Genomic DNA, 9,874 nt, shown 5'->3' on the forward strand with positions numbered 1-9,874 from the left:
AAGCTACAATTTAGTGAGCTATTCTATCGTTCGTTGTTTGCATTTCTTCTCGTAGCTTTTTAATATCTGCACTATTGATACTGGGGCAAATGAAGCGTAAATTCTACGAATTCCATTTCACTTGCCGATGTAATATCGAACAAAACGATTGCATAGCTCAAATATCTTAGAATAACCTACTTCAAGATATATTGTTATGTAATAAATCAATTAATAGTTATAATAGCTAAAACTTGTAAAAATATGAAAAAGTGGAGCTGTTACAAAATGATTCTGTAGATTTTTTATTGTTTAAATTAGAACAAGGAATATCGGCCACCTAAATTTGTTATAATAGCGAATTGACAGTCCAAAAATAACCGAATTTACAGATGCGTTGCCAACTTTAAATCTACATATGAGGGGACGCATAGAGCGAGGATATTTTCCCTTCCAATAAGTACCTCTACCAAATCGGCCACTAAAAGCGGTATCCACGAAGCGGACGAAATTGACGTCTCCAGTAGACACTCCCATCAGACGATGAAATACAAATATATAGTCTCTGTTTCTTTCCTTACAGAGAATACAAGCTATATCAGTATGTTCTACTGTGTTTTGACAATGAAATTAATAATAACTATGATTTTAACAGTGGTAGAGCCCGCTTTAACATCTTCGCACGAATTGGCCCGGCTCGCCCAGTGAAATACCACGACCACACAGAAGACAGGCGTCAAGTGGAAGCTATTCTGCGTTTCGTCTGATGAGTATGTGTCCCAGAGGCCTAATTTAGTCCTCTTTCTCTTACCACCCTTTTTCTTATAGGGAAAGGATGGGAAGTGGAAGTGGACATTCCGGATAAGAGGATGCATTTAAAGGGTAAATGTTTTCTTTCTGTGCATCCTCTCCTCCGTCGATCAAAGATAGGCAACGCATACGCAATTGCGTATGTCTATGGGCAACGGGCACTTCGCTATTTCAGCGATTTCAGGTGGCCACTCGCTCGTTTGCCACCTTATGATATAAAAATATGAGTTAATTAGGATTCCTTGTACTATCTGAAAATAGGTATGTGACAACAATAATAATCTTTACAACATATGTATTTACTTAGTACTTATTTTAGTATGTGTTATTGATTTGCTGGCATCTTACCAAGTATATATGATAAATGTGTCTACTTCGTCCTTAAATCACGTTGTTCAATAAATGAAACGGCATACTAGAAACTTTCGACAGTATTTTATGCTTGTGTGCAACTATCTATCATATATTTTTTGCTACCTGCTGATGTTTGTGATAAATTTGTGTATTCGTTTATAAAATCAGAGGTGACTTCTATGTGTTTTTCAGAATATAAACTCATTTTTAGATGTCATTTTTATATATTTTCTATTATAATCATATGATTATTAAGAAATTATGAATAACAACGGTAAACAAAATAAATAACCAGACAATATTCAAGCAAAGCTCACTAAATTAGGTCACACTACTGCGTAGATGTTCTAAGCTACATGCTACACATTTACGCGTACGCGCCACGTAGCAACGTATTTACGTAGCTCTAGTAAACGCTTGTTAGACGACCCGACGAGAATATTGCTACGATTCGTTTGTTCAAGACCTTAATTGAAATCGTTCATATTTTCCTCAAATTGTTTACCGCATTTTTTTATTAACAGATAAATGAAAAAAATTGTTACTCGTGTTTTGCGTTTACTGACCTATTTATTTTATTACTAATGAAATAAAGAGGATTATTATTGGAAATTATGTAAAGAGGACGGTGTAGTAACTAATAAATGCCAGGCCGTGTTTTTCTGAGACTAAAATCCTCGTTTTAAACTATCATATCTATGATATGTTTTATACAAATATGGTCTCAGAAACCAACGGTGAATATAACAATAAGGGGATGTATAAATGTGTCGTGATGTACAATTTTAATTATTTTAGTTTATTCTTAATTAAGATGGAAATGAGAACAACGTTTTAAATAGTAAAATTGCTGGTAAATGAGGCGCGAAACATAATGTTGATGCAACTCGAACACCAAGTTCTTAACACTTTGGATGCCGGAGCCGTTCTCAATTTATTCAACAAATATTAATGCAGCACTCAGCGTGTCCGTTCTGAAAACCTAACTAGTACAAACACTTAACATCAAAGTTTTTACTTTAAAAACTTAGTTTTTTATTATACAATTATATTTTATACTATTCAAGAAGATAACGAATATTCAGTTTTTACTATTTGGACACTTTCATTTTCTTAAAAAAGTGACATAATAATAAAGTGGTTCTTATTAGAAAAGGATGGAAAGGGGAATGGGATTTGATGAAGAAACTGTAAGGTGAAATGTTTTTTTGTCTCTTTCCTTTCTGTTCCCGTTCCTCTCTTTTCCTCTATTAAAAGTAGGCAACGTATCTGCAATTATAGAACTCGATGTGCAGTGTTCGCTTCGCCATTACGGCGAATCCAGATGGCCGCCTGCACGTTTGTTACTTTATAATAAATAATATATTGATAGTATCACTTAAGTTTTTTTAAGTTAATTTTATCTTTAACTTGGATTAAATTAAAGTTATTTAAATAGACGTAGAAATACAAAGGAAGTGCGAATAAAAATCTCCAATGAAAATAAAATCAAGCCCTTCTGAAGCAATTAATTTCAGTATTTATTTTGGCTCTTGAATGAATTATTCATAAGAGCTATTCATTGGATTTAAGAAAGAATTGAAACCTGCGAAAGAATTGATTTTATCTTAAAATATTTATTTAATCAGAATAAGAGTTTCAGATTCTTTAAGTTTAGGATACTTGAGATGATTCAGGTCCTTTTTCACTAGCAGAAACAAAAGAAATCAGCGGCTAGACTTTCCTTTCTCGTCTCTTCTTTTCAATATCAAAATAATAAAGTCAAAATACCTATAAGAGTTTGCAGTAAAGTAAAACCGTAAAGCTAGCGCGTACCATCTTTCGACCAAATCTCCACTAACACCAGGTGGGATCGTGGTCAAGCGCTAGCTTATAAAACGTAAAAAAAAAACCGAGAAAAAGGATGACACTGAACTAATTCAGTACAGTAAAAACTCCAAGTGACTCCAAAAAAAAATATATGAATCGAACACCTTACAAATCAAAATCAGACAAGCCATTTTAATTTCAAGCAATTACAACACCAGAGTAAAAAATTAATCAAACGCGCAAATCTTGTCTCTCAAATTAACAGATGGGCAATAAAATTATTAACGTATAAATAATACTCTATATAAAATTAACATGTTGAATTAAATCGCGATTATTATTTTCAAACGTTATTCTGATTTCAAACATTAGTTTACTTAGGCAACGAACTGTTTTCGTAGCGTTGATTTTAATTATTCAGAAGCTTAGCGATCTCTGTTCTCTGGGCTATTAAATTATTTTTGTATTATTATTCCATAGCAAAATTAATATAATTGTAATCCTTTTGCATTTATGCCTTTATTATTATAATTTGAATAAATATAATATTTATACTGTTTCAAATACATATCATATTATCTTTAACAAATACGAATGTTAATAATTTAACTAATAAATTTAGTTAATATTTTTTTTACTTGATAAGGTGGCAAACGACCGAGCGGTTACCCGAAATCGCTGAAATAGCAAAGTGACCGTTACCCATAGACATACGCAATTGCATACATATGCGTTGCCTACCTTTAATCGACGGAGGAGGGGATGCACAGAAAGAAAATATCTTCCCTTTCCTTGCATCCTCTCATCCGGAAAGTCCACTTCCACTTCCCATCCTTTCCTTAAAAAGAAATGGATGAGAAGGGAAAGAGGACAAAATTAGGCTTCCGGGACGCACACTCATCAGTCAAAACGCGGAATTGCTTCCACTTCACGCCTGTCTCCGTGGTCGTGGTATTTCACCGGGCGAGCCGGACCGATTCGTCCGAAGAGGTAAAAGCGGGCTCTACCACTGTTAAAGTTAAAGTTATTCTTTCAATATCTTTTCTTTGTTCGAACAAAAGAAATTCATCTGAAATAACTACGTACTTTAATATTCATGTTTCTTTTAAAATTCAAATAACCGTAACATTCTTCAAATTCACATAAAATTTACAAACATCGTACATTTTTCAAATCAAATAAATTTACAGAAACTCGATTCCAAGTAAAAGAATTTAAGCAAAGAGGCTGCAACATTTCGAACGTGCATCTGTTGCAAATAAGAATAATACAAATGCTGAGTATTCTTCGTACATTTCCAGGTGTTAGACATTTAGATGTTGCTGAAAATTTTACAATTTCAGATGAAAAGTACAATAAACAATCTTAAACACAAATATATGTATTTCGTATTAAATTGATTTCTACTTCAAGTAATCTTACAAAATTAATTAATTATAAAATGTATGCCATTTACCAATGTGTTATTCGTTTCACATATCATGTATATGACGTGCTTTCAGTGAAAGAAAACGTCGTGATGTAACCTGCATATATTTGAAAAGATATGTGTGAAGTCAACCAACCAGCAATGGGCCAGCGCGGTTGACTAGGGTCTAGCCATTCCTAACTTAGGTTAGGCTCTGAGCCCCACAGTTGCTGATTATGATGATTAAATATTAAATAAATTTTCGCCCTCGTAAGCTTATCGTACTGTACGTCTTTACTTTCCTTCTTAGTGTTCCTACTTTCTTCTCCTCCGGGTTTTGAACTTCTCACTCTCTCTCTTTCTCTCTCTCGTTAAAATACGATCACTTAAAAACTTTTAATTAAACTCTATCTACATTACAACTACAGTAATACGATGAAAGTAAAAATATACGACTGTTAATAAAGCTAGACGAAAAAGCTATTTATTTGTATACATTTTTCGAAACGGTGAACACAAATGAATGGCTCCCGAGGGAAACATGTAGTAAACAATATTGTTAATTTGTTATTTACAGTTTCATTTCGATTTAAAATATGTTATTTTACAATGTTTTATAAAAAATGAACGGTTCAACAGCTGTGACATAATCAAACATATTGACGAGCTATGTCAATAGCTGGTCATATTCGGAAAGTTACAGATAATAAAATTTTACTATTATCTTTGGATGGATGGATGATTGTTTGAAGGTATCTCTGTATATGTACATTTATCCGATGTTCTTACGGTGAAGGAAAATATCGTAATGCAACCATCACATATCTTAGAAGAAATTCAAAGATATGTGTGAAGTCAACCAACCCGCACTTGGCCAGCGTGGTTGACTATGGCCTAATCACCCTCAACTTAGGGTAGGCTCCGAGCCCCTCGGTGGTGACGTATGAGCTGATGATGATGATCTCTGTAACGGCTGAACGGATTATTATGACATTTTGCATAGATGTAGAACATAGTCTAGAAGAACACATATACTATTATGACTTATTATGTTTTTTTTTTAATATTGTGCGGACAGGGTCGCGGGCGACAGATAGTATCTTATCAATTAGGAAACTTTCGATATATGCGATGAAAATTATTTATAGGTAAGAAGAATAATTTCAAACTAACTTTCCGAAGTAAAACAAGCTTACTAAGCGTTATTTGAAATACGATAGATAAAATAATCTATAGGATCAGCTGCAAATAAAACTGAACAAACACGGTACGATCGAACACAAGTAGGCAGTAACTGTTCGTGAATTAATTGTCTTGTTTTCTTTGTGCTCGTACATTTGCAAGTCAAATGGATTTCGGCTTTCGTGTCTTGTCCAATCAAGTAAAGAAGACACGATCACAGGGTCACAACGAAATCGCTTCGTCATCGAACAGGCTTAGAATAAATTGTCCTACTTTGATATACAGCAATTGTGTTTATAGATATTGAAACAATATTTTATTAGATAGTCGATAACAATAATAGTAGCCCTATTGCCACAAGCCTTTTACAAAAACATAAATAATAAAGGATATAATAAAAATTTTATCAGATTTTTGATAATTTACTAATATTTCTTATACCATTTCAATTAAACTCTATGATTGCACTATGGCATAGTTTATGACAATAGTCGAATAGCGGGATTCGAAATACCGACCTCGTGATCTGAAATCCATACCCTTAACAATTGGGCTATTGATATTGGTTCTTAAGTAAACGACTATTACCAGTTAAACGCACTCAGAGTATTCTCGGAATTACGCTAATCGTTCCGATCTACTTATTAGTAAAAGTATTTATGTTTTTGCATATATATTAAATGGAAACGAAGAATGTGCGAAACATTTTAATCTACGCCTAACAACGCTTCAGTTCCCAGCTGTGTAGTTGTCAACGCTAACAAAATTTAATTAGAGAACGTCATACATTGCGTGCCCTTTATTAACAATTTTATTTGTATATACAGTTTTATAAGCAATTTTATAACAGAAATAACCTTGAATTTGGACATATAATTATCAAGAAAACATTGTGAAGGTTAATTCGAGCTGATGATTTATTTTAAATAGTTTTAAGAATATATTCAATATTTTAGTAGACAACGAATGAAATGAGAATAATTAATCAAGGCAAGTTCTCGACAATCCGAGAACCAAAACATCTGCGCTTCAATACTATTTCAATGAATTGTATTTCAAATTACATTCGAATTTACTTGTAAACGATATAATATTAGTTATTATTTGTATTACAATAAACAAACATCTCAATAAATAATATACTTAAACATTCTCAATTAGCTGGTGAGTTATGGAATAAAATATTAAGACATTTTTTCTTTAATTTAAAATATTAGCAGATTTTTTTTGTAAATTTACTAATATTTCTTTAACCATTTCAACTAAGCTCTAGGCTTGTGCTAGGACATGGTTTACGACAATAGTCGAATGGCGGTATTCGAACCCCCGAAGTAGTGGTCGGAAATCCGTACCCTTAACCATTAGGCTATTGACGCTTTAATTGAGCTGTTGATTTTTATATAATATTTCTAATTAGTTTCATACTTTTTAAGTTTATTTTAGACAAACCAATTTATTCAGTCTTTTTCAGCTCATATAAGTTCTCACTGAGCAGCTAGTGCCTATCCCTAATTAGGGGTGACCAAAGCCAATCACAGTAGCCCTGTGTTGGGTGAATTCAAACACCTTTGAATGTATTTGTAGTTTTGTACAGGTTGCATCACGATGATTTCCATCGCCATAAATATAAAATTAGTATGTAACTTCAGCTCACTATACGTCCCAACTAAGGAGCTCGGGGCCTACCCTATGATCGGGATGACTATAGTCAACACGCAGGCCCAGTGCGGGTTGGTTGACTTCACACATATCTTTGAATTTCTTCTTAAATATGTGCAGGTTGCATCACGATGTCTTCCTCCACCGTAAGAACGTCGAACAAATGTATATATGTAATTCGGAAATCGAAAAACACATGGCGGGATTCGAACCCAGGACCTGCAGATTGCAAGTCAAGTGCTTAACCCCTGAGCCACCGACGCTCGAATATATTAGTACTTGAGTTTTATTTTTATTACTTGTAATTTCTTTACCGTATAATAAGTATGAATATCTATATTAATATTGTCTCTTCTAAATAAATCAGTTCAATCGTTTCAGCAACTTTTAGGGGTCTTTCGTATGATTGTTATAAAGTTGTATTCTGATGTAATATACCACGTTAACGATGTACAGAAGAAACAAGAAACAATTTATGAAGTAATGAAACTAATTTGTCCTTACACAGATCTTCATAGTCATTAAGATCACGTTTTCTTCAAATATGTACGTTCTATACAAAGCATAGAGTAATTTTACATCAAATTTTAGTCTGTGTACCAATAACTTATAAGTTACAAAATTAATCTTTGTTTCACACGAAGACAGAACAGTGTCGCATCGCTATTTGAATAGACAAGCAGATATAGAACAGTCTGTGTTTTGTTTATGTTTGCTAAATGCAAACATCAGTATTGCAATGTCTTATTGAAGTTCACCTCGTGTGAAACAAGGGTTACAGTAGAAGGGAAGGAGAAATATATTATTTAATACTATAATTGGGTAATTAACAGAAAAAATATAGCGTTACCTGTTGCTGCGATTGTCATAAATGTATCTGTACGAAGAAAACGCTGTTAATAGTTTCCCCTTTTTCTATTCATAAAAAGCCGCAATGTCATTTACCTACTCCCCACCTCCGCACACTTTAACTATATGACATGAAAAAAATGACTTATTTAATGTCTTACTAGCTGTCGCCCGCGACTTCGTCTGCGCAGAAATAAGAAAAGAAACTTAATTAGTAGCCTATGTATTCTTCCAGATTATGTTCTACGTCTATGCTAAATATCAGCAAAATCTATGCAGCCGTTTTGGAGATACCTTCAAACAAACATCCATACATCCATATTATGAATTCGAATGTAAATTATAAATTATATCATATAATAAATTAGAATGTATGGATTAGCTGTTTTTATTTTTTAATTAGTTTCGTGCATTTTTTAATTTGTATAAATATTAGCATAATAAATATGCTACAAATATTCCGACGTCTCATCGTATTTCATTTTAAAAAGAAGCAATTTCGTGGCTTTCTTGTTTGATTCGAAAATCGGAGAGCTTACCTTTTCAAAAAGATTTTCCTTTCACAGAGATTATAGATCCGATGAGCTTTAAGAAATAAGGTCCATTTATTCTCCGAACGTAGATGGAATAGGATTATTGAACTACGTATTGGGCGCTTCATTAATTGAATGCTGAACAGGCATATTTATATAAGAGTGTTATATACCTTCCTTTAGAGTGTTAAAAAATGGAAACAGGTTTATTTTTGCCAACTTTATTATATTACCCCAATTTTAATGAACAATCTCTTGTACTGGAAATCAAACCCGAAACTACGACCTTGATCAGTCAATAGTGAGCCAATTACTAAGAAACAAAACAAAGTATATCTTAGAACAAAGGGTTTTCAAGAAATTTCTCTGTCCTTTATCAGGATTGGCCTAAGAATTAATTAATGAAGCACACACAAAGGTCGTTAGTTGGAAGCGAAGGCGTTTTCCACACGAAAGGCTCGCGGACGCGAACTGTACGCCAGAGACTCATTTCGGCCAACCGAAACGTAGAGTATACAAATACAGTAAGACCAAAAGTTTCTGTCTGACAGGGACGTGATATTTTCTATCGTCTTTGTCTATATTTTGTGGGAAAGTTTTTTCAGGATATATGAAATTCAAGTATGACTACCAGTAGCCTTAACGTTTTGAACGATATTGAAGTTTGAAAGATGTGTTATGTAAAAAAAAAACTCTACATCCTTCATTTGATTCTAGGAAAGCATAAAGAGTAAAATTCTTTCCTAGAAGTGATAAGTCAAGTGTGTAAAGTTTTATTTAGCAATTATTAGTTACTAAGTTACTATTTACATTATAAAGCAATATTAAATTCTACAAATCGTGTGATAAGTAAGTCTTAAAATCATCAATATTGTGAGAAAACGTGAGTTAAATAATGTACAAAAACATTTAAATTCGATGAGTTTTCACTTAGGAATTGTTGGCGGCAACAGAAATATCTCACGTTTGCATATAAAAGAATAACGATAATCTTTGTTGTCAGATCCGAGTGTGTTGTGAATTTTCCCAGTTCCCACAGCTTCGCGGAAACCTTTGATCTTATACGTGCACAACGTGCGTCAACGTGTGATATATTGGATAAATAAGTATAAAGATGAGTCAGCGCTTTGCAATGCTTTTATACACTAGCGTAACTGAATACTATTTAGGGAAGAATTTTTATTTAAAGTTGACAGAGTGAATTATGGATTAATTATTTTTGACAGGAAATGTATAATATTAATCAAAGTTTTTTGCGGTAGTTGAAAGCAAGCTTTAGTTTTTTTATGGA

The sequence above is a fragment of the Papilio xuthus genome, unplaced genomic scaffold (assembly GCF_000836235.2).
Source record: "Papilio xuthus unplaced genomic scaffold, Pxut_1.1 DF826938.1, whole genome shotgun sequence".
Classification (NCBI taxonomy): domain Eukaryota; kingdom Metazoa; phylum Arthropoda; class Insecta; order Lepidoptera; family Papilionidae; genus Papilio; species Papilio xuthus.